The sequence below is a fragment of the Falco rusticolus genome, chromosome 2 (assembly GCF_015220075.1).
Source record: "Falco rusticolus isolate bFalRus1 chromosome 2, bFalRus1.pri, whole genome shotgun sequence".
In the NCBI taxonomy this organism is placed as follows: Eukaryota; Metazoa; Chordata; class Aves; order Falconiformes; family Falconidae; genus Falco; species Falco rusticolus.
In genome coordinates this window covers 102,296,966-102,324,397 of record NC_051188.1, presented here as the reverse complement: position 1 = coordinate 102,324,397, position 27,432 = coordinate 102,296,966, and the positions used below count along the sequence as shown (strand labels likewise).

At 45.1% G+C, this 27,432-nt stretch overlaps 1 protein-coding gene across 1 annotated transcript in view; it reads right to left on the bottom strand.

The window, feature by feature from the left end:
- The window catches only part of CYYR1 (cysteine and tyrosine rich 1), a 63,211-nt gene extending 36,246 nt beyond the window's left edge, over window positions 1–26,965 (bottom strand). The window contains exons 1-2 of the mRNA XM_037377958.1: window positions 26,929–26,965; window positions 24,699–24,804 (exon numbers count right to left, since the gene is read on the bottom strand). The gene's annotated coding sequence lies outside the window, so the exon portion shown is untranslated. The remainder of the gene's footprint in view (window positions 1–24,698; window positions 24,805–26,928) is intronic.
- Between the last annotated feature and the right edge of the window lie 467 nt (window positions 26,966–27,432).

Below are 27,432 nucleotides of genomic sequence, written 5' to 3'. Positions count from 1 at the left end.
CTGCCAGCAAAGGGGAACACAGATTTCAGAGGCAATGGGCAATTCCTAAGCATCCTTGTTTAATAAACAGACCACAAAAAACGTCCAGTGACAGGACACCAAAAGTTATAACTTGGATTATCTGTGGAATTTTAAACTCCTGGTTTGGAAACTGCACTGTTTAAACATCAGGACAGATGCACCACAGCTAAGTTAGCACATGAAAACGCTCTGCAACAAGACATTTGCATCCCCTTCATAAAGTGATTGCAGGAGAGTACTTAAGTGAGTTGCTAAAAAAATTAAGCTTTTAGTTTACTAAGGGTAGCTGGTCTGGCTTTTAACGACTTATCTCAGTACAAGGAATCTTCCAGGAAATCAACCACTTGCTCAAGCTGAAAACTTTTTTCCCACCGGGGGTCATCACTCTCCTTTGGTCATTCATTCCTACAGAGCATCATCTCCTTCACTGGCAGTTACTGCAGTGAATGGTACTGTGTGTGGAACAAAACTCTGTACTTAAACCTATTTCTGTCTTGTTGGACATATCCTTACCAACAACAACAACAAAAGCTCCATTTCACTCAGTGCAGCGCAGGCTGTGCTAAACCTGTGCCATCTGGTGCAGAGGCACATAGTAAGTACCCATTCAAATTTAGAGAGCAGTTACAGCACGACCCGCAGACCATGGCAGTAGACATTCATGTCTGAGCAACATTAGGTGTAGAGGAATGAAGGCAGTGGGTTGATTAGCATTGATAACATGCAGCTGTGGCCTTGCCTCAGAGGCAGTGGGTTGATTGACATGGACGATGTGCAGGTGTAGCTCGTTCCTGCTGAGTGGTTAAATAGCCCTGAGGATTGTGGGAGAGGGGGCTGGATGGAGGAGGAGTGGTGTGGTCTGATCTGATCTCTGGAGGAAGGAGAGACAGCACAGACAGTAAAATCTGACCAAGGGTAAAGCCTTGTTGCAGCCTACTGGTTTGATTGTGCTGGAATAATTGGTGCCCCATGTGAGGCTGATTGAGTTGGACCATACAACAACAACTGGTGCCCAATGTAGCTGAGACAAGCTGGAGAACCTGCAACCTGTAACAGACACCATGAGAGGTGAGCCGTTGCACCTAATTGGTATGGATGTATTGCAATATTTGTTATCTATCTTGACTCAAATTGCAACTTTTGGTACCCAATGTAGATGGGGACTAATTGATATGGGTACAGAAGAAGAAAGTTCCACTTTAACAATGCTTATAGATACATTTGAAAAAAGATATGTAAAATATAACAAGAAGACAATAAGAACTTTGCTAGCAGGGTGCAAAGTAAATGATGTGCTAGTTATGCTGAAAAATGTCTCCAGTGTTTGGACATGGCAAAATGCTGGAAAACTTCTTTTTGAGGCTACCTTGAGGGGCAATAAAATAGCAACATAGCTAACAACATGGAGATTAGTCTTAGACTTACTAGAACAATTAAATGTGGACAGGGAGACAAATTCTATATTTGCAATGCTTATGGATATATTTGAAAAAAGAGGTGTAAAATATGACAAAACGGCAATAAGAATTCTGCTAGTGTGGTGTAAAAAGTATGACTTGCCAGTTACAGTGAAAAATTTTCAGCATTCAGATATGGCAATGCATTGGAAAGGTACTTTCTGAGGCTGCCTCGAGGGGAGACAAAATTGCCACAGCTTTGTTAACAACATGGAGATTGATCACAGATTCACTAGAACAATCAGATGTGGACAGAGAAATAAACCCTATATTGACAATGCTAATAGATGTATTTGAAAATAAAGGCATAAAATATGATAAGACGGCAATAAGAACTCTGCTAGGGTGGTATAAAAGGAATAATTTGCCCATTACGTTAAAAATGTCTCCAGCGTTCAGATATGGCAAAGTGCTAAATTGTTACTTTTTGGGGCTGTCATGAGAGGGGACAAAATTGCTACCATGTCATTGACAACATGCAGATTGTGTCTTCAATTTACTAGAACAATCAGAAGCAGACATAGGAGACAAAGGCTGCAGTTGAAAATAGCCCCATCCCTGGTTGCAGAGATGGATGCCCAACCCAATAAGGTACCCTTTGGTGGTGCATCAGGTCTCTCCGCCATCACCTGATTCATGCAGTCGGGGCCAGCAGGAGGAGCAGAGTGGTGCCGGGTCAAGTGGGCAGAGTTGGTTCCCTTCGGGGCATCAGGGAGATCTGGTCATTGTCCCTTTGCCTGTCTGTGATCCCGAGCCATCTGTGATAGGTTTATTGGAGGAGACCTTGGGTCATGTTCAACAACCAGTCCAAATTACAGCATCAGGACCAGATCCTGCCAAATTCTGGAAAAAGATGCGGGAGCAAGCACTTGCGGAAGGGGATATTGATGCTGCAACCGCCATGGGGGCAGGGTGTTAGCCTGCCCAGTGCTTCGAAAACATGCTAAAGCTCCCCCTGAGTGGGGACCTTTCAACTGGGGAGTGATAAAAGTCAAGATCAACCTGTATACAGTATGGAATAGGCTCACCTTATGCTCAATTGTTGTTACATAGTATTTTCACAGCAGAGCTTACCGCTCATGATTGATGTTCAATTGCACAAATTATATTGACTCCTATGCAAATGTTAATGCTTGATTCAAATTGGAGGTGCTTGGCAAATGAGCAATCACTGATGAATTTAGAATACCCCCAGGATGAGCCACACTTTGGGGCAGGGATTCCACAATTGATGGGGGAGGCTCCAGGTAACTCTCCTCAGTTACAAGCTGGCTTACATCCTTTAGTCCTGCAGCAGGGAAAAGAATTAGCTCTCCAAGCTTTACTGCAAGTTCCGGATCATGGCACTCCACAATAGTCATGGACCACAATAAAACAAGGCCCAAATGAGGGATGTGTGTCATTCCTGGATAGGTTGAGAGACTCCTTGGACAAGCAAATACAGAATGGGGCAGCTAAGGAAGCATTGTTACTTCAATTAGCTAAGGACAATGTGAATGAGGATTGTAGAAAGCTGATTGCAGGCATGGCGAATCGTAATCCAACTTTAATTGAATTAATGGATGTATGTGGGAAGGTGGGAACCGCTGCCGTCCAAATGGAGAGTCTGGCGAAGATCTTTGCTGATGCAGTCAGGGTTGTCCGCTGTTGTTACGCATGTGGGCAAGAAGGTCACCTAAAGAAGGACTGTCCAAAGAGATCGAGGCCGGGAAGGGCTGGTGGCTCGGGCTTGGTATGCCATCGATGCAACAAACCAGGGCATTTTGCAAAATACTGTAGATCTAAATTTAACAGTTACTTGTAGGTGGCAACAGAAAGCAGGGAAATGTGAGGAGGAACTGTGTGATGATACAAATGAATCCTCCACAACAATTCCAGGCTTATGCAGCCAACTCGCAGCCCGAACTTCAGGGAGCGCTGGACTGGATGTTACCACAGCAGCCGCCATCACAATAGAGGATGATGAAGTACATAAGGTCCCACTGAATGCTGTGGGACCCATCGGCAATAAAATGAGTGTGCTGTTGCTTGGATGTTCTAGTGTAACATTACAAGGTTTGTTTGTCTTACCAGGAGTCATTGATGCTGATTATATGGATCAGATTCAAGCAATTGTGTGGACCCCCACCCCCCCAGGTCAATTCCTGAAGGTAGCCAGATTGCACAATTAATTCCTTTCTGGGTGCAAGTTAATTATGCCCATGACAAAGTCTGGGGCAAAGAAGGGTTTGGTTTGACAGGAACACCACAAATTTTCTGGACTCAGTGTACAAAATGCTCAACCAACTCTAACCTGTAAAATCACCTTTGCCAAAGGGACTCCTTCTGCAATATGGGTGACCAGAATGATTGACACGGGAGCAGATGTAACTATTACATCTGCGTACATCTGGCCTCGCTCTTGGCCTGTCTGCTCGGCAGGTTCCATATTGGCGGGAGTGGGTGGTGCAACACTGTGTCCAAAGTCAGTATATGGTACCAGTTCGAAACCCTGAGGGCCAGACAGCAACAATCTGTCCCTATGTGCTTGATGTCCCCATGAAGTTGCGGGGACAGAACGTTTTGGGACAGTGGGGGGGGGTTATTGGTACCCAGAAGGATTTTCAATAGGGGCCGCTGTGATGGAGGGCATACAAAGACCTACTCTGCCTTTGACTTGGAAGATGGATACCCCTGTTTGGGTGGAACAGTGGCCCCATCCTGAGGAAAAACGTGTAGCCCTCCAACAATTAGTCAAAGAACAATTAGCACAAGGTCATCTAGAACCTTCCCATAGTCCTTGGAATACCCCGTGTTTGTGATAAAAAAGAAATCGGGCAAATGGCGTTTGTTACAAGATTTAAGGAAAGTAAATGATATAATGGAGGGAATGGGAGCCCTGCAACAGGCATGCCTTCCCCAACGATGATCCCATGAAACTAGGACATTTTGGTAATTGATTTAAAGATTGTTTTTTCAGTATTCCTTTACATGAAGCTGATAAATGTAAATTTGCTTTTTTTCAATACATAGCAGAAAATAATGACTCCTTGTAAGCAATACCAATGGATGGTGTTGCCGCTGGGTATGAAAAATAGTCCTACTATATGTCAATAGTATGTAGCAAAGGCATTGTCACCTGTACAGGAACGATTTCCACAAGTATATTGTTATCATTATATGGATGATATTCTTGTATCAGCTGCAAATAAGGCTGAACTTCAGCAAGTGTATCCAGTTTTGCAGCAGTCGTTGGCCACCTTTGGGCTATGTATAGCACCAGAAAAGATTCAACAACAAGCCCCGTGGAAATACTTGAGAGTTAAAGTGCTAGATTAAACGCTTGAGCCACAGTCTATCCAGCTCTGAATAAATGTCAGAACCCTAAATGATTTGCAAAAATTATTAGGGACCATAAATTGGGTAAGGCCATACTTGGGCCTTACAACAGAACAACTGAAACCACTCTTTGATCAATTGAAGGGTGACGTTGATTTAATGTCTCCCCGATCACTAACTAATGAAGCCAGCTTAGCCCTAGAGAGGGTGGCCAATGGTCTGCAACAAAGAAAAAAGTACACTGTATAGACTTAGAAACTCCGATAAGTTTATATAGTCATTGCTAACTATCATCCCATGGGATTGTTCAGCCAATGGAACGAGTGCTGGCAAGATCCGCTACATGTCTTAGAGTGGTTATTTTTATCTGTACAACCACAGAAGACAGTAAGCACTCAGAACGAACTAGTAGTAAAAATCATCACCAAAGGATGTACATGGTGCATTCAGCTCATGGGCCAAGATCCCAATTACTTGATAATTCCCACTGAATGTGATTATGTAAGCTGGTGTTTGGCGAACGGTTTACCATTTCAGTTGGCTCTGGAAGGGTTCAAGGGACAAATATCCTATCATCTTCCCAGTCATAAATTATTAGAAACTCATTTGGGCATACAGATACTTCAAAAGCTGCTGGTAGCAGATAGCCCAGTGCAAGGCCCTATGGTCTTTACAGATGGTTCTGGGAAATCGGGAAAGGCAGTGGTCACTTGGTATGACGGGAAGCAATGGCAAGAATTGATACACTTGACACGGGGATCACCTCAATTGGTTGAACTTAGTGCTGTCATTGTTGCCTTTAAAATGTTTTCTCGATGTGCTGTAAACATTGTTACAGACTCCGCTTATGTTGCGGATGTTGTGTGATGCATTGATGGTGTGCTGATTAAGGAGGTAAATTCAGAACAACTATATTTTTATTAAAAACATTATGGGTAATAGTGAGCCAATGTACACACAGATATTACATCCTGCACGTCTGCAGTCACATTGTATTGTGAAGGACATGCCCGTGCTGATGCTCTTGCAGCTCCCACCTGGACTCCTCCAGTGCTGGATCTGATATGACAGGCCCTCATGACTCATCAATTTTTTCGTCAGGGGGCTTGGGCACTGGTCCGTCAATTTAAAAAATCTTTTGCAGATGCAGAATCAATCATCGCTGCTTGTCCAGAGTGTCAGCGATTGGGTCCCGGACTAATGTTTCCATGAGGGGTCAATCCACGCGCATCTCAGTCCTTGGATCTGTGGCAAACTGATGTTACACATGTGCCTTCTTTCAGTCATTTGCAGTATGTTCCACTGATACAACTTTTGAGAAGGTATGGGCATCGGTCCGTACTGGGGAGAAGGCTCTGGATGCCATGTCACATCTTTGACAGGCTTGGGCTGCTCTGGGGGTTCCGAAGCATCTCAAGACAAACAACGGACCAGCATATTCATCTGCACGCATGGCCAAGTTCCTTGTCTCTTCAGGGGTGGAACATGCTACTGGCGTCCCGCATTCCCCAACTGGCCAAGGTGGAATGTGTTCATCACACTTTAAAGCAACTTCTTGAAAAACAAAAAGGGGGAATGGGTTCTGAGACTTCGCATGCTCGTCTATGGAAAGCTGTGTATACATTGAATTATTTGACTGTGCCAGCTGGGAAAGAATGTGTTGTGATTATCGCTCGTTTCTTGTCTTTGTGGGGAGGTGATCCTCCTATCCGAGCAAAGGTTTTAATGCGAGACCTACAAATAGGAAGATGGACAGGCCTGTGGGATTTAATTACCTGGGGACAGGGGTATGCTTGTGTCTCCACAGATGCAGGGCTGTGGTGGCTTCCAGCTAGGTGTGTTAAGCCTGTTTTAGATCCTAGAATTGACAAGAGTTCATCAGATACCGGCTGTTCCACAGAACCCTTGAGAGGGGAGTCAGAATATCTGGGTGACCCTGATGCAGAGGCTGAATCAGATGTAGCTTTGTGCCTTCTTAACTCAACCTGAACAGCCTTTCCACATATCCTGCCAAGGGCCCTACAATAGATGACAGACACAGCCTTTTTGGTTAAAAACAGAAAGGGGGAATTGTAGAGGAATGAAGGCAGTGGGTTGATTAGCATTGATAACATGCAGCTGTGGCCTTGCCTCAGAGGCAGTGGGTTGATTGACATGGATGATGTGCAGGTGTAGCTCATTCCTGCTGAGTGGTTAAATAGCCCTGAGGATTGTGGGAGGGGGCTGGATGGAGGAGGAGTGGTGTGGTCTGATCTCTGGAGGAAGGAGAGACAGCACAGACAGTAGAATCTGACCAAGGGTAAAGCCTTGTTGCAGCCTACTGGTTTGATTGTGCTGCAACAATTGGGTGCTTCCATATCACCCTGCCTTTTAAATGGAGCCCTAGAGCTGACAGCGTATTAGCTATTTTTTGCAGGTGTGGTCCCTGTTACACACTGACTTCTTGGTGGCAGTATAACTAATTCACTGGAAACTGCCAGACATGGACTATACATTGCAATGTTTGTTGTCCTGCTTCCCGGCATTAAGTGAAGAGATTCAAAAAGTATCAGCTTTACATCAAAGCACCTCGCTTGGAGTCAAACTCTGCAATCTTGTGCTAAGTATACAACTTTGCTTCAGGTTCTAAACGGAGATTACACTGATTTTACATGTGCTGCTTGACAGCTTGAGACATCCAGGGTAGCTGTAATAAATTTATATCCATGTGATCAGTTCAGAAATACTGCTGTAAGATCAGCAGCAAAATGAGTTGATAGCTTGAAAGGGATCCAGTTCCCAATAACCAGAACTGGCTCTTAAGCCACCGTAACTGGTGCCAGTCATGATGCTGACTGGTCAAGTCGGCAGTAGGACTGTGAAAAGCAAATGCCATTTCTGCTCAGATAGATAAAGAGAGGATGGTAATTACCCGTAGGAAGGCGGCAGTCCTCCAGTACCTTCCACCACAGTCCACGAAACACAGCATGAAACTTTCTGCTGATTCCCTGGGAGCTGAACTGGGACCCAGGTTACAAAGGAAGCAGATGTTAAAACCAGTTCATTACAAACTAAACAAAACCCAAAAAACCTACGTGGGTTACAGCAAATCCATATGCTCTCAGCACAATTGCTTGTACTTACAAAATAAATGGTATTTTAAACAGCAGTTTGGCCCTTGTAAAATGATCCAAGAAATGTTACAACATGCATTAGCATAAAGCTACTCTGGTTCCCACTAAACACAAAGGTTTTCAGAAACTTGTACCAGTGTTGGAAAGGTTACTTAAGCTTACACTTCGCTGTATTTTGCAGTAGATGCTTCTTTCTTATGCCTCATTCCTTGTGAGAACCTGCCCAGTGGGCGATCTGAAAGCACATCCCCTCCTACTTTGCTGACCCCACTAAAGTAAAATGACACCTTCTCCTCCTCTTCCTCCTCACTGCCCTGGTGAGGGGGGTGGGAGACCTTGAGGATGGGTGGTCATCTCCATGTAGGCATGGGTAAGCTGGGCGTACAGAGTGAGCTGCCTTTCCACGTGCTGCTCATGCAGCCAGAGTGCCAGCAACCTGGCAGAAAGAGGAGATGGTTCATGGAGCAGCCTCAGATGGTTTCTCACACCCTGAAAACAAGCCGGCCTACCAGGAGAGGCGTTACTAGGTGGGTGACGTTCCTCCACAGCCCCTTTCAGATCTTAAACCAATCACTTGACAAAGCTATTTGATGGCAAGATACAGGCAACAACTGATTTGCCAGTGAATAATCAAAGACTTTGAGAACTTAAAGAGAAGCAAAACAGTAAATTCACCCTGACTTTGGGTGGGAGAGGCTTTAAATCAAGGCAATGTCTTTTTAAAGTTCCTAGATCCATGCAGTAAAACATGGGGAAGGAAGTCCACTTCAGCAGACGGTCTCTGGGCAAGTTTCTAGAGCCCATTTGCTGTAAAAAGTTGGATGGTAGGGCATCCTGGTTCATGAAGAGATGGAAGAATGACATGAAGATTCTATGCTGATAATGCATTGCTATGATGATCGGGCTCCAACCATCACTTCCACCTATTTTATTTCGGAGTTTAAAATGACACACATGAACCATGCATCAACCACCACTGTGCACATGGACCAGAGGCACTTATCGCCAGTCCAGTTCTACAGCTTCAACAAGATTCCTGTTGACTTGAAGATAAATTAAGTTGGCATTTTCATGACCATTGGAAACATATTCAGACTGTAGAAATTAAGCTTGAGACAGACATATAAAAGCAGATTTGATTTTTTTTAGGAAAGTCTTGAAAATATCTTGCTAAAAATACAACTAAAAAAATCCTGTCTCATAGATTAAATATAACACTGCTATCAAAAATATGCTAAGTAGCTTAAAAGAATGAATATATTGTTACTGAAATTATTTCAAACAGGATTGAGCTTATTTTCACTCTCTTCTTGACCTTTATTTGAGAAGATGCCCTTAAACTCTAGGTATTTACATCTGATGGCACTAATTCAAAGGAGTTTCCAACCAATACTCAACTATCAGAGAACACAGCGCAATCCAAATACCCCCTCCCTCCCCCATTTAAATCACCATCTTGGACAGCTTTCAAAAACTGGAATGCAATCACATCTGATTAAGACTTTATTTATTATATGTCATGGTTTAGCAGAAATAATGTAAAGATGTTGGAAGGTATGGAAGGATCAAGAATCAGAATAATTGAGCAAGCAGTGAATGCAAGAGCTTTTTGAGGTGTACGGGTGTTTTCCTTTTAAAAAAAAAAAAAGGAAGGAAAGAGCTATGACGCCAAGACTAAAAAGTCAGGAAGGGCATGCACTGAAGTCCAATGTACACAAAGATGTACAGTTTTCCAATACAAGGGGGTAAAATTTTGGTCATGGAAAGCAAGTGTTCCAAAAGCCAGGGGAGACTCCACAGGAAACCACTTGCAGAAAGTCTGAGTCTTCTGAGGCCTCCCTGAAACTTTCCTCTGGAAGTAAGCCTCTCACTGCAAACATGAAAATGGGATCTGGGATCCCTATACACTTTTGAACATAGGGGCTGGAGAGCACTTAGTGATATTTTTAATTAGGTTGCACAGATAATTTCTCATTTATTGTCACTGAAGTCCTGAAATACCACAATAAAAATGACACATAATTAGTATGCTGAAATTTTAATTGACTTCTCTTAATGTGCTGACATCACAGGAGAACACATCTTGCTTGTGTTCAGGTAAGTTATGCCACAGAAAACAACAAAAAACCATCCCTGCACTGCCTTGCCAGTTGTTGTTTGTTCTGGCCAGCAGGTACCGCCTCTCCAAGGAGAGGGCACACTCAGTTCTCTGGCCCTTGTGCTTCTGGTTTGAGCTATCCAACTAATATTTTGCCTGGCACCAGCTGTAATGAATTTTGGTTGTTAACAGTAACAGCTGGAATAAGGCCAGCAACATACTTTCATATGAGCCGATAAAGAATTTTGGCCATCCAAGTCCCAAGCCACTTACAGCTCTCATATCTGTAATCTCCCATATCAAGACCAGAGAGGGCCTTTTGCATTACTACATGCAATATGCATTAAGGGGGCAAGTTTAAATCTGTATAGAGATGTACATGCCCTTACGCATTAAAAACATGTCCACAGAAAACATGTATGAATATTACAATCCCACTGTTCCGGGAAAACCATGTAATTGAAGGCTGCACCACAAAGTATACAAAAGAGGAACAAATTAAGGTCACAGAAACACCCTTAAATATATCACCTGAAAACTTCCAAAGTGCATTAATTTAAAATATATCTTTCTCACACACACACATTTACAACCAGGGATTTTGCAGCTACATCCTAAGGTCCTGACTGGCATTGGAAAACTTTAGTGCTAGCGCTAATCCCCAAAGAACCTCACTGCAAACATCCCTCATTACACCGTAATTCTCTCGCTGCCTCCACTTTTTGACATGTCAGACAGTTCTTAATCCTTTTAACTTCTTAATGAAGAAGCAGTTTACACACCAGCAGTGTCCTGTGGAAGGTTACCAATCTGTCCCTTGAGAGGGCTTCCCTGGCACATGGCATGGAGAAAAGGGCTGGGACCCTGGTCACAGGGATGGACAGCTCTGGGATGCACATCTGTGGGTGGGTGGGATGGGGCTCCCAGCCTGGAAGATGCAGCAACAGGCATTTAGGGCTGAGGGGTAACACCTCTACAATGCATAATTTCCTCTGAAGAGATGTCCTGCCGGCAGCTGAGCTCCCTGGGCAGAGGCAGTGACAGCTCCCAGCCAGGGGCTACAGCCTGACCTTCTTTGGGATAGCTGACCTGTGCCTCCACACATCCCTACAGCACAAGGGGCACAGCATTGTCTTCCCAAGGAACAGCAGTGATGATGCTGAGCCTACGTGAAGAAAAGAAAGAGCTTTTTCCTCTAAACTGTTACAGTTCTGTGGTGGACAAGCTGCACTTCCTAGCCCAAACTGCTTTTGTTTTGGCTCCTGGGACTGTTTGGAGCTGCTACAGCAAAAGAGCAAATGCCTGGCAAGGGGAACTATTCCAAGCAATGAGCTCGCGGCCAAGGCTTTTGTGTTGCTGCAGTTGTCATGAGGGCTTTCCAAGTCCACTGGCAGACCAGGCAGGTGGGACAGAGACAAAAAGTAAAATAATCTAGCTATTTTAGCAGCAGCTAAAACCCACAAGAATAAAACAGGACTGGAAACACTTGGCTACAAAGCAGGGGCCAGTTTGAAGTTCAGCCTCAAACAACTTCTTAACTAGGTCAGAGCACAAAACTCAAAGCTGAAGATTTGAATTCATGGGTGGAGAAACCTCCAATCCCTGGTTTATGGCACAGGAACCCGAATATTCAAAAGGTTTGTGTTGCTCTTCAAAAGCCAATATGAGAAGGTATTTCTCGCACCAGAGGAGCACAGGGAGTCCTTATGGTGGCAGAGGTGCTGCAGTGCTCTTCTCTGTATGGGCTAGAGACAGCCCGAAAGATTTTGTCTGCCAGTTTTGGAGGAAAATCTCAGTTCTTCTCATGCTGGACCATATTTTCAGCCAGTGCATGTCAGTATAAATCAAGTGACTTGAGGATTTTGCTGAGTTAATTGACAGTTTGTATCTCATGACACAAGCTGGAAAAAAAAATGAGAGTGATAAAAATACAGCAACAGCTATGGCAGTGCTACTGGTGGTTACGAAGGAGCTGTTGGTTCTGGCAGTTATTAAAACCATTCAACGCAAGTGACAGATAACAGTAATAAATCAGCTGAGTTGTTTCACATATCCACACATCCAGTGTTTTTGTGAGCACAGCAAGTATTCAGCCTGGAAAAACAACGGCATCTCATTATAAAGCCCCATCAGCAACACAGATTAAATTATTGACACATAATGAAGCTGAAGTGAAAACCCTCACTTGAGGGGTAGCTCCTTCAGATTTAAACAACGGCTGCTAACCAGTAACTTGCTTTCCAGTTACCAGTCTCACAAAGCAGTAATTGCTTTTGTATTAGCTAAAAGATGTACTGCATTTTCTCCCGACACAAGGGCTGTATCCAGATGGAGTGGCCTTGGGAGCCTCCTGGGAAGATGTAAGAGGGTAACTGTGCGGCGAGAACATGTCCTCACCACCCGAAGGGCCACTGCGTCCTCCCCGTCGAGGTCTCAGCCTCTCCCAGGAGGCCCCTCTGGCTACCCTGTTCTTGCCAGGCAAAGGCTGAGCACCAGGCTGGATCAATGCACCCAAAACTGTGCCCTCCCCAGAGCACGGCACCATGGGCAGGACAGGGAGGACAAAGAGCAGATGTCCACCAGTGATGGGCAGCAGGGGCAGGCACCTGCCAAGTAAGTACACTCAGGATAAGAGCTCATAGCTACCGAGGTGCGACCTGCCCTTTTCCTTCAATTACAGAACACAAACGCCATGAACAATTCTCCTTTAAACTCCACTATATGACAAGGCATAGAAAGAGAGTACCAAGCAGGAGTTTTCCATCCTTGACACAGCCCTGCTCTCCCCCATGCAGTCCAGGCAGCTGGAAGCTCCTCAGGAGTCCTGGTGATTTTCTGGATGAGCCAGCAAGCCTCCGCCCCCCTGGGGAGTAACCTCCCCACCTTTTAAGCAACAAGAACTTCCAAGTAACACAGCTTCTTCATGGAAGAGATGAGTCAACCTTTAAGGAGGGTATAACCTAGTTACTGCAAGTTCCTGGGGTGATTTAGGATTGCAGGTAGTCCTGTGATGACAAGAGATGTCTGGAGGAAAATAAATCAGAAGTATAGAGAAACTTAACTGATGCTGTTTCAAAGGTACCTGATGGTAACTGTACCTGACAGATTTCAAATGGCATGGAGATAAATTACAGGCATTATTTTTCTGGACTCCTAAAAATACCTGATGATCTAGTGGACACTCAGAAGAGAGCCCAGGGAGAAGCCCTGGCCTGGCAATCACAACAGACCCCCTGCAGCCTCCCACTGCCCGCCTGCCCAAGTGGGACCCCCCAGCAAGGCTGCCCAGCCCTTCAGAGGGGATCATAGGGCTCTTCAGGTGCCTACGGAGGCATCCTTCTCGATACATACTCACATAGAAAAAACCCCTTCTTTGTAGGGGGTAAAAAAGACCCTCCTTCCTCTAAACAAGGGTCCATGGCTCAAAAACCAAAACAAAAGTTGCTTTGTAACTTGCTAAATTGGAGTGATGTAAACCAGGGCTGTTTCTGTACCAGTGCACAGGCCAGTTCACACGCAGAGGTGACTGTCCCCGCTGCACAAACAATGCTGCTCACCACCTGCTGTGCAAACACTGCCTGGAGGTCAGCTTGTAAGCAGCTGCTGTCAGCCTGTGACTGCAGAGGAATACGGGAGAGAGACCTCGTACCTACCAGCTTGCTGAGAGCTTCAAAATGTTTGATCAGCCGAGGCCTGAAACAGAACAAATTCTTCCTTCTGTGGCTGATGTGAAAAGTCCTTCCTAGGTCACCAAATCCATCCCCTGCTCACACAGGTAGCCACACCACAGAGGTCATTTCATCCTCACCTACTTCAGAAGAAAGGAGGGCTGGTGAGGGCTGTGAGGAGCAAGCAGGAAAAATTTCCTCTCTTGATACGGACTTTTAATGTAAAATAACTTACGTTAGAAGATAGCAACAACATAAGCTTACCAAATGCACACAATAAATACCATAGCTTCCCTCCTAATCTCAGCATGTTATCGGGATGTAGCATATTATTCAAAACATAGAGCAGACATGCCACTATATTTACAGCACCCCTGTCATATAGCAATTTTGAAAGCATTATTGTGAAGCTGACATTTTATTACCTTTCTGGAAATACACTAATTCAATCGTTAAGTTTTGTTCAACAGTTGAAGAGGCTCAGGAACAAAGACGCATTGTGCTTTACTTCATACAGTTTTAAATGTTGTTGAAAATGGAGAATGAAGGCCATAACTTTTCATCCATCCTCCATCCCTTTGAAGCTCTATTCTTTCACTCTCCAGTGGAATTTAGTATCAAATTATCCTTACAAGGAGCCACTGGAGGAAAGCAATGCAAGGTAAGCACATTGGCGATCCTGTCATCCATTTTCATAATTTCAGTTTATGTAAATAGGCCATCCATTTCCAAGCCAAACACAGGGTTACTGCCGTGAACTTAATAAACAATATTAGCTTTCAGCCATGTAAATATATTGGCTATCATCGGACACAGCCTCACTGAGGTCTTCAGGGACTAGGACCATGCAGCGTAGCAAGCGCTCAGCACACTGCAGTGCGGGAGAAGCTGCGCCCCAGAGCAGAGACGTCGGCAAACAGAAAGGCAGACAAAAATAACTTGCCTTAAAAGAATGCAGTGTTTGCACATGACAAAACAGGTTTGTGGGGAGGTTACTAATTACCTACATTAGGTTAACACCAAGGCTTCTCACTCACAGCTGAGAGTACTTTTGTGCTGGACATGGCACACACAGACTGCCCACATGCAAGGCCATTTCCATCCCAAGAGGTTTTCTTCTAAATATGCTTACCCATGGCATATTCAACGTCTATATTCAGTCATCAAACTTTGGCTCCAAGTAACAAAAATTCTGCCCATAACTCAAACAAATCACCTAAATAAAGGTAGTTTATATTGTTTTTAGAATTAAGCAGCCCATCACCTGGAGAAGCCCACTTTCAGGGGATGGCAGACCAGCAATGCCCAGAGACTGTTGCCTTGCCTGACAGGGTATTGTGAGCATAAGACTGAAACAACTGACAATCCTAAGTACTTCAAAACCCTCAGAAGGGAATATGCTACACAAGTGGAAAGCAAAGATGATTACAAAAAAAGCTGTGTTCTTTATACAAAGTAGTGCACTAACAAAATTCTTGTTACTTCTCCAGGAAAATCTAGAAGATTCCAAGAGATATATTTCAATAAGGTCTTGTACAAAACTCTTAAGAGTTGCTTCAGTCCCAACAATGAAAAGTAGAAGTGTTAAATTTATGCTGGCTGCTTATTTTCTCTTCTCTTGGTTTACACTTCCAAAGCAGCAGATGAGAGGCCCAAAAGCTCAGGAACTTGGAGGATTTGAGCCAAACAAAAGAATTAAGAGCTGCTGTCACATACCATTTAAACTCCATCATATTATAAGTGCTACTTATATGTAAGTAATTAATTTTGGATGTCTCCACTGCTTGTCTTCCATTTCTACATTCTCCCGAGTCTGCGATCAGAATATATCTGATATATTTTTTCTTTTTCTCCCAAGGTCTATCACAGAGGCATCACGGTACAGGAACAAGAGCGCTGCAGCTGTCCTCCCTTCTCCCTGCTCACCACCCCACCAAGGTGGCAGAGGCCAGCCAACCTGGAGCGCTCCCAGCAAGGGGGTCTCACAGGCTCCATGGTGCCTTGAACTCTGAATGCTGCGTGCTGCTGACGGGTGCCACCAACACGGTGCTTCAACAATACAGATACAAGAGCAGGATCATAACACCAGCCGGTACTCTAGAGATGGTTTTAGTGTTGTAGAAAAATGGCAAAAGTAGAATCTCAGAAGAAGATGTATTATATTAATTGTGTGTATACATACACACACATATATACACGTGTATATACATACATACACACATCATGTAGCAAAGATAATAGGCAGCAGCCGCAATTCCCTGACCTCTCCTTGACAACATTCCTGTTCTCTCCAGTTTGTGTTACTTTACCCAGAGGGCTGCAAACTGCTCCTGGGGGATGCTGTCCTCTGAAGTGCAGGGCATCTGCTGGTGAAGCTAGTGCCTCCCCCTCCATGGAGGGACATGTCTCTCTCAAAGGCTAACTGCTGCTCTCCTAATAGAAATTATTATTTCTGTTCTGTTCCTTTTACTGGGGACAAGGAGGGAGCACCGGTGGTGAGAGAAAGGAAGGAAAGGAAGGGGCACTGCTTAGATCTAAGCCCAGCCTTACCCTGCTATTGGAAGGAAAAAGACAAATGCACAGGCAGAACAGGAATAAGCAGTACATCGTATCACAGACCAAAACTGCAGTTAATGTGATAGCATAAGCACACACATTTGGGATCACATTTTGTATGTTCCTAGTTTACTAACGCTGGTGTCCTACGGGCTGTTCAGCAGCTGGAAATAGCTACAGGGCAGCAGTAACCTAATTATACCTTCATTAGATCATCTGGACCATGGACTGTAAGGAGGACTGGAGTAGAGATCATTTGCAGAGTCCCTTTATACTTCAACAGCAGCACAGCAAGTCAACAAGACACCTAAAAAATAAGGTTCAGTGCATCTTGGCTCACAAATAGATGTTCCAACAATAGCTGTAGATCCTTAGTACCTCTTGTGCTTGTGCCAAACTGTACCACAGGCCTCAATAAAGAGAGAGAAGCTGGAACATTCAGCATGAAACCAAGCCTCCCTTGTGAGCAAAAGGAATAACTCCATTTAATGATAGCAGTAAAAATCTCTTATCTGTGTGGATAAGCCAACAGAGGGAGACACAATGATGAAACATGCCTGCCCGGTTTGCGGTATTAGTACCTTTCCATCCCATACTACATACTTACATATGGAGTAAGTCCCAGAAGAAATCTTGTATTTAAAAAAAAAAAAATCATTACAGGGGAAAAAAAAGGTTTTTATGATAGTGATTAGTTTTCTTTAAAGATTGTGCTAGCTGTGGAATTTCTCTCGTTGTGGTTATAAATCCCAAAGGAACTTGTGGCTGCCCTGTGAATTAATAGTTCATTTCCTTTAATTTTTAATAACTCACTTATATATGCCGAACTTTGTTTCTGTCCCTTAAATAAGCATATTAAGATTAGAATGAGAGTTTATCTTTCTAGGACAATATTGTTCAAATATTGAAATCGTGCTACAGGTGTTATTTGGATTGGCTGCAATTACACTGTGTGCAGCATCAAATGGCCCTCTTGCACAGCTTTTGACCCAGAAGTATCTTCATTAATAACCCTGCTCTGAGTTGCTGTGATATTACTTACTCCAGAGCAACCAGTATAAAATGCAACAAACTAATCCTCTGAGAATCCTGCAAGCGCAGTGAAATCTCAGAATTGGCCAATAAAATGGAAATTCTCTAGCTGGGAGTAGGGGAGACATGTATGCATCGAGTGTGCAGGGAGTGGATGAGTCAGATGTGAGGGGATTTGTCCTGGGTAACTCCTGACCCTCCAGGAGTGACACACCTTCTTAAGCAGCGCTTGAACTGAGAACAAGGATCATGAAATGGCAGTGAGCATGGACGGGACCATGGTGATTGGAAAAAAAAACAAAACAGAAATAAAAAAATGGTTTTTTTTCTAACACTTGGATTCAACAAGGTACTTCAGCTTACAACTTGTCCCATTAGAGCCAAGTGCATGAAATCCCCACTGAAGTAATTAGCTTATTGATTTCCTCAGAATGAGGACTCTGTCCATTGCATCCACTCACCACCTTGAAGATACAAATGCATTTAACTTCTGTGCTGAACTGGTGCCTAACAGACTACCTGAATTCTCTCAAAAGCTTTGGATGTACACATGACTGAAAAAAAGTTACAGATTCTTATCCAATTCAGAGGTGGACCTTTCCCCAAATTCAAAAAGGGAAAGGTGTGTGAAGGGGTATAAAAGAACAGACAGAAAGTAAAACTCTGGCAAAGAAAGGACAGTCCTCTTCTGATCAACTTAATTCCTCAGGCTCAGTCTTTACATCAGCCTTACTAAGTGTTAAGAAAACATTTATCTTTTACATGACCAAACCTTATGGGAAAATCCTGCAGGCTTCCAAACCAGACCTCCACAAGTGATAAACACAAAATTATCTCTCCTTTTCACTGAAAAGTCTTTTCAAAATAGTGCAGTATAAGCAAGCTAATTTCACTGAATTCCTTACGAATGTTTGTTTTTCCCCCTTAGAGTTTTCTGTAAGTCACAGAGAGCATTTCAGTGATTTATACCTTAATGCTTCCATTTTCAGGCCAAATTCTAACAATCTTCCAAATGATGAAAAACAGATGACCCACAGGGATGTCAACAATTCAAGTTTTAGTACCAAACTGTGCTAGCCTTTTTACTTATGAACAATTGAACTTGCATGTTTCCAAAGACTTCCAGTTTTCACTAAAAAGGGTATTCCAGTTCTTATGGCTACCTACTAAAATAACAAACCCTAAACTTCCAAAAATGATCAAACAAACAAAAGAACCTGATCCCATTACTCCCAAACATTTCAAAGCAGTTAAGACACCGGGAGACTTGAATTGGGAGCTGTCTTTTGAGAGCTGCTGTTTGGCAAGCAAAACAGTTTTTTCTCATTTTGAGCTGCTTGTCCCAACACGGGGTACAGAAATAAAAACACAAAGCGCAAAGAAGAGGCAGCCTGTGTTTTAATTCCGGTACTGACAAGGGCTTCCTCTGCAGCCATCATCAAGAGCAGATACCGCTCTGGTCGTAAATCTGATTGCACATTCTCTGCCAAAGGGTATCAACTAGGACAATAGGCATGGAACAGAAAAACAACTCAAAGTTCCAACACTTTGCAAAGGTCACATTTCAAATACCGGTTCTCTCTCCAGCAGATCTTTCTTTAAGCTGTGGTTAATCAACCCACTGCACGCGGAGAGTTGGGTTGCAACTCTGGTTGCAACCTTGCAGAGGTCTCCCCAGGCTGACAAACAATATAGCATGCTTCCACAGGTACTCCAGATGCTGAAGACCATGGATTAAAAGGCTGAACTGCTATTCAACTTTTATACAGAATGAAAGGGAAATGAGTTTAGTCGAATTATCAGAGTCTTGCCCTTACTGATGACATGTTTATAGCCAGCCCCAAGCATTCAGCACAAACATCCTCAGGCTTTGCTCCGTGTTCTCATTCAGGAAGACTCTACTGATCAGAAGCCACAACTCAAGCCAAATGGAAAAAATAATTATTGAACCAGGCCTTTGGCACACCTCTGGGATCATATCAGAAGCCACAGAGCCACAGGCACGAAATGGCAACTGCCAGGTAAATCGTAGTTTTACATATTGTCCCGAAGTGCTTCAATCATGGCAAATTTTGAACATTGCACTGATGAGGAACACAGTTTTATTTTAAGCAGAGTACAATACAACTGTCATGCAGACACAGAACCATGCCCAACCCATATGCTGCTTCACATATTTACTGTGGGATGCCTGAAAGTGTCTAATTTTAATTATTTGGAATCTACAGTGAATGCCAAGCTTCCTGATTTTTTTTTATTCACTATGAACTGCAGAAACTACATCTCTATATTCCTAACTCTTAAAATGTAAATTCTGTCCTTTGGTGGACTCCTCTTACACACCCACCCTCTATCCCATATTCTCCTATCAAGTCAATCAGCTGGGACACTCTTCCTTTCACAAACGTGGCATTCTCTGAGGTTAGTTGCTTTTCTCAAAAGTACTGCTGGATATGAAGTAATCGACGTGAAATGCCAGATGTAGATACACTACACACGGCTTTTTCTTCAGTTTTGCAGGCTGAGGCATGCACACAATTTTTCTGCCTCTTTTCCTCCCATTCTCTCTGTCTGCCTTCCTTCCTTCCTGGCCACATTGTGCAACCTCTATAGACTTAAAACAAAACAAACCAAACCACCTAAACCCTCACCCCCTCCAACATACATTAAGTTCATGTAAATAACACCTGAATATTTCAGTGGTCACTAAACAGGCTGTTACATCCTCACCATCTCTGGTAAGATTTTTCCACCTACTCTTCTTGCCAATCACCATCCACTACCTATAATGAGATCGCAGTTCTCTAAAGCTTTTATTTACTTTTTCCTCCAGTTACTTTTGAAGTCCTTGGAATCATGTGTTTTGTTTTATTTTGTTTTGTTTTTCTAACTAGAAGTTGTCTTAGAGTAAGACATTCTGAAGATATTTACCAAGAAAATTAGCTCACAAAAAATCCACTAGGGTAAACATGAGGGCCAGACAATTTGGGGCCTCCCAGAAGAAATACAAAAAGCACTGTTAGAACACACTCAAATTTGTGTTCTGCAGAAGAAACCCCTTTCATACCTATTCCCACCTCTAAGGAGCTCTGGGGTTTGACGCTGGAGCTGAAGGCAATAACCAGATGTCTCTAACTCCTCTAAATGATGGAAGGCAAAATCCTGCCAGTCGGCTAGTTAGGGAGATACTGTCGTTGTGGGCAAGACTGGGGCATCTGTCATGGAGAAAACATGCTGCAGTTCTCACAGTCCCTAGCCTGGTAGCAAGCTGCAGAAGCAGATGCAGCACAGGAAAACTGATAAAAGGTCCATCACAAATTATTCAGTAGCTTAGAAACTAGCTTCTGAGGAGGAGGGAAGTTTGAGTTTCTCGACTCAAAGGGCTGCGATGATGCTGAAGGCCGGGAAGCGTGCCTCCAAGCTTTCTTCTGGTGGGAAGTGAAAAGGTGGGCAGGAGGAACAGTCTGCGCACTCAAGTATCCCTACACCTTTTCCTTCGTCCCACAGACACAGCTCTGTTATGTTGCACAAGTCCAAACATAAATCTGTAATTTGTCCAAGAAAAAAAAAAACCAAACATTTTTAGAAGGGCTACTAAGCACTAGATGCCAAGCAAATAAACAGAAGGAAATGCATATGCATCAGAGGAAATAATGACAGGCTGTAGCTATTGAAAACTATAGGAAGGGAAATCTAACGGGAACATTAATGCTCTAGCAACTTGTCTGAAAGGGTATCATGAACGCGAGAGAGGAGAAGGACGGATGTGTTACTTCACATTAGAAATGCTCACGAGATTACAGATGACTCAGTCACAAACCTTGAGTGCTTACAGATTACAACTGTAGTCCAAGTAAAGATGGACCTACTGGAACATCTCTTACAGGCCCTGGAATCCTAATACTACAGCGAGCTGGTAACTCTGCATCTGTTCTTCATGTGTGGAAAGAAAAACCAGCTAATCACAGATGCACGCAGCCTGGAGGATGTTTGCTGAAAACCTCATCTAACTAAAGAAAAAAAATTCCCCAGTGTCCTAAAAAGATGATGGTTTCCTAAAATAGAAAATTCTAAAACCCTACATGGAATATCTCCATGTTGAATCTCATTTTAATGAGTGAAGAGAGTTAGTTAATAACCTAAAAGCCACAAGCAACTTACATATCAATGATCATGATCTAGTCACACTAACTTTGTTTTAAAATCAGTATATATATTATTGCCTGGTGTTTATAGTCTGTTTGCACAATTGCTGGCATATGGATCTAGAAAGGGAAGAGTGAGAGGCATGAAACAAAACAGAGAGTACTTTAAAAAAAAACCTACTGCACACCAAAAGACTTTTTGAAGAGAAAACATTTTGCAAGAGAGAGTAAACACTTGTGAAAAAAACCATACCAGAGAAGACAGACAGCAGAAAATTCAGAAAGACATGCAGGTTTATAAAGAATGGAGAGAGCAGAGAAATAAGTGGTAAACAAATGAAGGAGCACACGCAATCTCTAAATAAGCCAGAGAGCCAATACAACACTGAAGACTACTAACAGTGTTTAGGACACTGAAAAGGCACTCCTGAAAGCACCCACCGCAGATCAAGTCCATGGTTTGGTGCAAACAGTAGGATCACACATGATGAAAAGAAGGATATTTAAAGAAAAGCATTACATGGAATTATCAGGATACATAGTTTGTGTAATTAAAAATGGTTCTTTAAGAGATTTCAATACACAGCAGTTAACAGAAAGATACGAGCAGACAGGTTGCTAGTGGCCACTTCCAGATTGCAGGGGTCATTTCTTCTTGTAATGCAATTTCATTGTTTTGTCATTTGAGGGTGAGGCAATATGCAACTTCTGCAGGAAAACCTTGCACGTGAAAAAAAAACAAACCCAAAACCAATATAGTGCCAAATAATAAAAAGGGAAGGTGATTCTTATGGAGCATAGTTAAAGTCACAATAACATCTTTTGCAATGCAACTAAACGCAAGGTAGTAACCCTAGCAAAGAACACTTTGCAGGCTTAACGCAGCAGATGTGCTTTGAAGACTGTGACTTAAGGACTCAGAGCTGGAACAAGCTCACTTGTATCTTCTGTGATCATCACAGATAGCTGCTTCAAAACAAGTACTCTAAGAATGATACAGGAAAAAATAATCCTAGCAAGGCTTCTGTCAAAGCCCTGTGCTAAGCCCTGCTAGCCACACTTCAAGAAGGAAATAAAAATATTGGAGCGAGCTCAAAGGAAGGCCAAAGAATTGACCCCTGAGCAGGGCAAAGCAAAACAAAGCAAATCTTACATGTGAGGCTGACAGAGTTCACCCAGCTCAGCAAAAAGGTTGAGAGCTGTCATGATGACCATTTAGGGCCACGTTTCAAACCTGCAGATAAGGTAAGAGCCAACAGTAGGAATTTCAACCTTTGTTACCCAGCAATGCTAGTAAACGAACTATAGAACAGTTTACCAGGGAAGTTGATCAACTCATTAATGCCTCAAGTTTTCAACACATGTTTAAAGAAGACACACCCAAAACAGCTTTGAGGGAAAAAAAATATATATGGCTCAATCATGCAAAATGTCAGGTCAGAGGAGTATAATGGCTTTTGACTGGTCTTCAAGTCTATGAATTGGAGTACTTAACCATAAAATATTAGGAGAATCAAATGTCTCCTTTGAGACGTGTTGTGGCAAACAGCACTTGTAAGAGCCCCTTCCAGTATTCCAAACAATCCAGATACACACAAACCCTTCCAATGTGTCAGAGCCACTTGCACTCAGCTCTGTTTAAATGTTTACATTTGTTAAATAAACATAAAAAAGACTAGATGGCAACCTGGCACTGAAGGCATGGTTTGAACATTTCAGCAGTCACTCTAAAGAAACCTCTAGCAGATCCTTCCCAAAGCACAGATCTGGCATTGGCTACACAAATGCCAGTGATGTATTCATACGGAAGTGGGAGACGAAATTCACTTGCTCTATGGGAAACTTCCTTCTTATAATGTGATATCCTACACTATTGTGTCCATCATCCCTAACCATACGCGAGCTTGAATAAGGTATTCAAAAACAGCACCTCCTTCCATGCATGTAAATGGGAAAGCAATTTTGGAATGAGAAAGCAAAAAAACCATCAAAACAGACATTCCGCAGGTGAGCAGGGAAAAAAAATCACTTGTCATTCTCCAACAGTAATCAATCTTAAGTACACACTTTTTTATTTCCAAAGAAATGAAGGATTCTGGTGCTCTATCATCATTTTATTTACCTTAGCCCAGGAAGTGTCTGATCTGCTTTAAAAACTGTGGATCAATTCTGTATTAAAATACCATCACTCTGCCTACTCCTTCAAAGTGCTATAAAACACACTGAAGGGAACACTGGCATGTTCCCCAGGTACCATGGCTCAAACAAAACCTGTGACAGAGGAGTCTTTTTAGAAAAAGCAGCTACCACCTTCCCACTCACTCCTCCCCAAGCACCAAGCGGTCCGTATGACATACCTCTTTTTCCTTTTCTGGTTTTAGTCAAGAATATAAACCAAAAATACATCACAGACTGCATGCCAAAGGTTAAGGAAATAACCGGTGGGGTTGAAGAAACAGAAGGTAAGATGCCCTGTCTTGAAGAACAAAATTTTATGGTTTTGTTTGTCCTTGCACATGAATGTAGTACATACGGGCTCTCACTTACATTCAGCCCAGAGCCTAGAGTCAGGTCCACTAGCATGCAAGCTTCTCTTCTTCCTCACTGATGCAGAGCTGAACAGCTGCACTGGAGTCTGTGTTTTTAATCAAGTTTGCTCCTATATTTTTCTCTAGATAGGAAATATTCATAACCACCCCATTTCACCTGCTGTGGGTTTTTTTTAGCACTGTGAAACATTCTGTTCATACCACAGCATAAAACAGTCAGATTACCCTCACCTAGAATCTATTCAATAAATTCCACCAAAAGCCAAAACACCATTTAACAAAACCAAGTAAGTCAATAAAAAGAAAAGGAAAAACAAAGTACTCAAAGCAAAAAGAACCTCAAATCCAAGTAATTTGAACAGTGGTTTTGACTCAGATATTGTAACAAAGCTTCTCAACAAAAGATCCAAGATTTCTATTTCCTGCCCTTTTCATCTGAAGAGCTTGAAACAAAGTTCTCTCTACCTCTGAAGCTTACCTGCACAAATTACACTCTTGTGCACAATCTAGGGACATAACCCTCAGTTTTTAGCAAGCTTTCTGGTATGCTTCAAAAATATCTGGACATGAAACTTTAGAGGAATATTATTTGTTACCAGCAAGGAAAAAAGCGAACAAAACCAAAAGCAAAGAACCCCAAACCCTGCCACTGTTTATTGCCAAAACAGTTTCCCACAACCAGAGTTTACAAGTCCATGAACACAGCACATCCATTTTTCTCTAAAGCGCAGATATACTTACGAAAGGACATTCCCAATGTAGGCATAATACGAACAGCAGTAGGGAGTAGTCCCATCACAGCAGTAAGCTTTGCAGTCATTATCACACTGAGCCAGACAATCTTCTGCTGAATAAAAATAACATTCATGCGGTCAAACGACTGCAACAACAAAATTCTGTACAGCACAGCTTTAAAGAAAATGCAATCTAACAGTTCTGTACAATCACAGGACTACACTCGAGGCGCGACCTGATCTTGTAATCCTAATGGCAGCCCATTCCCACTCATTCTGCATTTCAGTACGAAGTTCAAAGTTAGCTGTTTTGTGTATGGGTATTTTGTAGCTGGCTGTATCAGTTCCTTCTCATACTTCATCTTTTAAAATAAAAAAGAGCATTTTGAAATGTCAAGACACCACAGGATCACCTTTTTCCATTCCAGTAAGAAGCCCTGAGAGAAACCTGAGGCCAGGCTGCCCGTCTTGCTGAGCTGCAGGGTGGCAGGAGAGACGGAAGCTGTCTGGGAACTGGCTAACTCCCCCAGTCCCTGCCCAGCCCTAGCCCAGGGTGCAAATTAGAGCTGCCCGGGGCTCCCTCATCCCCTGCCAGCTGGCAGCAGCTCTGCCCTCTATCCACTCCAGCTCCAGGGCCATGGCCAGCACAGCATGGCAGTGCCCAGCATGGGGGGCCAGCGATACCCTCTGTGCCCCACTGCAAAAGACTGTCCTCCCCAGATGGAGCCACAAACGTTTCCAGCAGCGATGCTCTGCCAGACTGAGGAACAACGCAAGTGGTGAAACAACAGTAAGAGAGCTGTTTACAATCAAGAAACATGGAAGAAACGTATCCTTTTACTGCCATGAGAAGCTATTTTAAAGCTGTTGACCTCCGGTGCTGTTGCAACTCAGTGTTTTCAAAGTCCTAAGTCAGGTCCCCCGAGGTGAAAACACCGTACAGTCTCTGGGTACTGCCACTACACTGTAAAACATCTGCTGGGATCCCACACTTCCTCCATCTCATCCCAGGCTCTCCTTCCCCACTGCCAGGACCTCAGCTGTGGCCTGGATGAATCCAGACGGAGTCTCTGCCTTCACCTTTGGTGACCTCTTTGGTCACACACTGCCACAGCAGAGACCTGAAAACAAAGATGGCAAACTATGCTTCTGCGCTCCCGATGCGCTGTGGCTCCTATTCCCCAGGCAGATCATGCTATAGATCCCATTCCTGCTACTGCCTTCCATCCGTGCTGGCCCATCTTTTGGCGTGCGGGGATCCAGGTGACCCTACCTCATCCCAGTGGCTGCTGCACTCCCGTTCCTGCCCCACCTCCAGCCGCAGGCTCCCACCTCGCACCAAGGCTCCTTTGCAAACTGACTGCACGGTGAACGGCTCGTGCTGCTGCTCCATCCCAAAACCTCAGTCTCTCGCCCATCAGATTTTAGCAGGTCAGCTCTCTGAACCTGCTCGTGCTTGGCCTCTGCTTGAAAACAAGCACCAGGCGAGGGTGAGGGCCGGAGCGGGCTGTGCAACGCAACACACGGGGCAGTTCACGCAGCTGCTCCCCAAACCTCGAGCCACACCTGTGTCAAAGGAACGCACGCACACTGAACTGGAGCCCCTGACCCATCGGCCTGGATGCCAGCCTGCCCAGCAAGGGCGCCGGGGCGGACGGCAACCTCCAGGAGCAGAGGGGAGGCCCGCGGCCGGCACGGGCCCTGCTGTGGTGGCGCCGTGCGGGCCTCCCCGCGCAGCCGCTTCCTCCCACGGCAGCCGCCCCAGGCCCTTGCTCCGTTACCGGTCCCCTGGCACCGGCACTTGTGCCCCCGCTCTGCCCCCAGGCGCCCCGGCTGTGCCCCGCTACTCCGCCAGCAGCAGCCGCCTGAGGCTCCCGCTCCCTCAGCGACGCCGGCGGTACCGAGCGGTGTCCCGGCCGGCCCGGGCCGCGGGGCCAGGACACCTCTGGGCGCCTCCCCCGGAGGGCGCGGGTGCCACCCCCTGCAGCCCGCCAGGGGCTCACGCACCGCACGCCCTCCCCCAGAGGGGCTGCCGGGGCACCCCGGGCGCCCCTTCCCGCCCCGGCTGCCGGTGCGACCACCGGCGACACGGAGAAGCCCCCGCGCCTGCCTCGAACCGCCGGGCCCCGGTACCCGCGGCGGCTGCCGGCGGGGGGCGGCGCGGGGGCCACCGCCGGGCCCCGGCCCCGCTCGCCCCCGCCGCCCGCGGCTTCGCGCCTCCCCCCCGCCCCGCTGACCTGCCAGGAGGAGGAGAAGGAGGAAAGGGGGGCGCAGCACCCCAAGGCGGGGCGCCCCTCGGCCCGGCCGCGCCGCCCCGCTGCCTCCATGCCGGCGGCGGGCGCGGAGCCGCCGACCGCCCCGTCGCGGCGCGGGGGCGGACCGGGGTGGGGAGGGTGGCGGTGGCGGGCGGCGCCGTCGGGGCCGGGCCGGGCCGGGCCCGCTGCCCCCCGCCGCGCCGGGGCCGCCCCCGGGCTGGCCCAGCGGCGCCGTGGGTGGCGGTGGCGGGGCAGCCCCGTCGCGGCACGGCCCCTCGCGCTTCCCCGCCTCCCGCCGCCTTTGTCCGCCCGGGGCCGCTCAGCCGGGCCGGGCCGCGGGGGGAGCCCCGAAGGGGTGTGAAGGGCCGTGCCGCCGCCGTGTTCGAGGGGGCTTCTGCGGGGTTTGCTTGTAAACGGGGCTTGAAATCGCCGTTTGTCGGTAAGTGCACGAGCAGGATCAGTGCGTGGGACTGGGCGCGGAGCTGC